The sequence below is a fragment of the Myotis myotis genome, unplaced genomic scaffold, assembly GCF_014108235.1.
Source record: "Myotis myotis isolate mMyoMyo1 unplaced genomic scaffold, mMyoMyo1.p scaffold_m19_p_3, whole genome shotgun sequence".
In the NCBI taxonomy this organism is placed as follows: Eukaryota; Metazoa; Chordata; class Mammalia; order Chiroptera; family Vespertilionidae; genus Myotis; species Myotis myotis.
Genome location: NW_023416335.1, coordinates 112,465,553 through 112,469,434, shown reverse-complemented (window position 1 = coordinate 112,469,434; position 3,882 = coordinate 112,465,553). Strand labels below are relative to the sequence as shown.

Genomic DNA, 3,882 nt, shown 5'->3' with positions numbered 1-3,882 from the left:
TTTGTTTTTTCTAAATACTTTAATTTGGTTTCAAACATATGAAGGCAGTACACATGTGAGTGAGGAGGTTGCTCAAGTCCGTAGGGGAAAGGTTACAAAAGATACATACAAATATCCATCTCAAAAGCATGAGGGTCCTTATATCCTTTCTTAAAGAGCATAAAAAGCAAGCACATTCTATACAAATGAGAGTTGTGACAAAGAATTTCATAGTTCAAGAGCCTGTCACAGTATGAGGTATAATAATGGACAAGAAGTCTTACAAGCTTCTCTTGTCCAATACTCACTGAAGTCTCTTTCGTTTTTCAGGGGGACCTTTAGTGCTCACTGTCTGTTGGATGTTCTTTGTGGTCTCCTTCTCATCAGACTTCACAGTTTCTGGTGTAGGTTCTGCCTCTTTCTTTGTCTGATCCACTGGGACAGGCTTTTCTCCAAACTTTTGCTGCATAAATTTGGGTGGAAATTTTTGTCTGAGGTCTAGGAGTAAAGCATCCACACATTGCCTCTGGAAAATAGAGCTTGGTTCTTCTTTCCTTTTGATTTTAGGTTTAACTTTTTCTTGCTCTTCATGATCTTTGAAGTGCCACCTATACCCTTTGGAAGGATGATATCGACAGTATGACATAGCTTCATCAAAAGCTGTCTGAATGCCATGCACCGCAGTAAGCACTCTAGAGTTTATAACTGGTCCCAAGTCTGGTGCCTGGTAGATCACTCCAGCAATGATATAGTAATCAGCCAGTGGGATAACTTGGGTAGGGGACTGCCGCTGTTGCTTCCGGATGATAAAAAGAATGGGCTCTTGAGCATGTAAAAGGATGTATTCCACTCCAACCATCTGATTTAAGTGTTCTAATTTTAGTCTCTGCATTTTGACCACTTCATTATTACACGTTCTGTCGTAAAAAGGATTACTTCTTTCTGAAAAGTAATCTAGGACACTTCCACTGTTCAAAATGGGGATCCATGTACTGTCAACCTAAGAGATTCCTAGAAGATTATCTCGGATATCCACCGCCGCCATAATTCCAAGTGTTCCCGGGTTCTCCTTCCGGCGCAGAGAAGACATAACCACTATGACGATGGAAGCAGAGGGTTGCTGGTCCTCGGGACCCTGAGGAGAAATGCAGAGGGGAGGACAGTGCAGGACCCACAAGAGGGCAGGGAAAGGGAGGAGGCCAGGAGTGCAGGGGAGCTCCAGGTTCTGTGTTTTATTGTCTTGTTACATCTGTATTTATACCAGTTGATTTTAATCCTATCAATTTCTATTCCAAAGGTTAGGGTGTTTCCTATCTCCATTCCAGGGAGTAAAGATTATGTAGCTTAAGCGTGATTATTTGTAGTTAAAGTGATTAACTACCCGCCTGGCACTTAGTTAAGGGGTTTTATTCCCTCCCTAACTTCAGGGAAAAATCCTTACCTGGGGAAGCAACCTTTCTCGGAAAGGTGACCTTGGTTAAAACACATAGCGCCAAGAAGGGGAGCAAACATATTAAGAACAGTATGCCATATACGCCAGGTCCCTTGAAACATATGCTGTACAGATGTTTCTTTCCTGTAGCGACTGTGTCAAGCAGCAAGATGGACCGGCTTCCGGCACAGGTCTGCCTCAAATCAGCTGCTAGGTAGCATGTGGGCTCTTGACTTTGTGCAGGAAAGATTTCATAACATGAGCCCAGGTGATTTTGAGAATATGTGTATTATAGCTGTGGACAGTGACAGGAAGGAAGGGCTTAGGATACAAGAAGCAACAGAAGAGAGCCTAGATGGAGCTGCTATTAGCTCACTGAAAATTCAGAGAAAAGGGGGGCCTTAGAGACAGGATCAAAGGGTTTATGAGCCTCATGGGGTCCCTTAGAATTTAGGAGTGAGCAGAGATACAAGGTGTGAGTGTGCTCTGTGAGAGTGTATTGTGAGTAGAGTATACTTGTTAAAGCTGGGAACAGTGAAACAAGGAAGGGCTTAAGATAGAAGAAGCAACAGGAGAGAGCCTAAGCTGGGCTGCTTTGGCTCACTGAGAAGTCAGAGAAAAAGGGGGCCTTGGAGACAGTTTCAGGGGGTTAACCTGGAACGAGCTGCCACTGCCTGCTGCTCCCCTGGTTGCAAGTTGCAAGTCTTATGGGAACCCTTAAAGTTTAGGAGAAAGAGATTCGAGGCATGGGTGTACTCTAGCGAGAGTGTGCCCATAGATCCTATGTCTTGAGGCTTTTTATCATTCTTGGGGGGAGGATCCTAGGGAAGGTCTTGAGGAGGGTCTTAGCAATATTCATTAGCATTCCAGGTGTGTCCTTCAATATGTTGATTCATCAAAATGTGCACATAGGGGAGTTAGGGTTACTATTTGGTTAGTTTTATTTTCAAAGAATGTCATCTAGGAGGGACTAGGACCTAACTGAGGCCAGTCTACCCCATGGCATTATGAAATATGTAAACCATTTTCTCTTAAGTATTCTTGGTTAGGGAAGACAAAATCTTGTGGTTCATTTGCTGGCTGTGAATTGCTGAAATTATTTGGCCTTGTTTAATTATTTTGTCTCAGTTTTCCTTATTCCATTTGTCAAGGCATTTCCCCTGCTTCTTACTATCCTGTCACAGGGGCAGTCCAGGGGAGCCTGAGAGAAGAAGCTGGATGCCTTGAAGAGAGGGTTTCATGGGCATCAAAGGACACCATCAGAGTGAAAGGCAACCTAAGAAGTGAGATTGCAAATCACATATCTGATGAGGGGTTAATATCCAGAATACACAAAGAACTCTTATAATTAGAAAACAATTCAAAAACAAACAACCCCAGTAAAAATTGTGCAAAGAACTTGAATAGACACTTCTTCAGAGAAGATATACAAAAGGCCAACATGCACACAAAAAGGTGCTCAACATCACTAGTCATTAGTGAAATGCAAATCAAAACTACAATGAAATGCTACTTCACACCCATTTGGGTGGCTGTTGTAAGAAAAACAAAAATCTCTTGACAAATGAGAGAATAGCAAGTGTTGGTGAGAATGTGGAGAAACTGGTACCCTTGTTCACTGCTGGTGGGAATATAAAATGGTGCAGCCACTGTGGAAAGCAGTATGGCAGTTTCTCAAAAAATTAAACAGAATTACCACAAGATCCAGCAATTGGACTTCTGCGTGTATACACAAAATAATTAAAAGCAGGGATTCAAATAAATGCAGAAGTGGGCAAAAATGATACAAGGAGGGCCAATCAGAATGAATCTTCAGACTTTCCTTGGAAAGGCTGGGCAGGGATGTTGCCTCTTCTCTTCTGGACTAGAATGAGGAAATAGCTGCTGGAAGCCAGAGGGAACCTTAAGGGGAGTAAGCCTTATAAGGTGACACCGAAAAGGGCAAAGTGAAGAGCTAGAAAGAAATTGGATTCTCAGTGACATTGTTGAGCTACTAAGTCAAGCTTTGCCTGAAGTGAGCATTACCTCTAGCACTGTTGGTTACTTGACCTAACAAAATCCCTAATGGTTTAAGCCATTTTTAGTAAAGCTCTCTGTTACTTGTATTCTAACTGATAGAGTTTATTGATGATACATTAGTATACAACTTAACAGTTTACAAATCACAGTATCCAGCTTCATTTTTACAACAGGGATATTCAGAAATTTATTTCAACAACATAAATGGATCTTGCGAATATTATGCTAAACAAAACAAGTCAGACAGAAAAGTTAAAAGCCTATGTTTTCACTCAGATGTGGGATATAAAACTGAAAGCAACAAATAAAAAATAATAATAATTAAAGCAAAAACCCTCATAGACATAAGCAGCAGAATGATAGTTACCAGAAGGAAGGACAGAGGGTGTCAAATATTAGGTGATGAAAGAAAATTTGATCTTGGGTGTTGGGCACACAATGCAATCAATACA

General features: G+C 41.5%; 1 pseudogene; it reads right to left on the bottom strand.

Moving 5' to 3' along the window:
• Positions 1-268: 268 nt before the first annotated feature.
• On the bottom strand, positions 269-1,024 carry LOC118651495 (annotated as a pseudogene).
• Between the last annotated feature and the right edge of the window lie 2,858 nt (positions 1,025-3,882).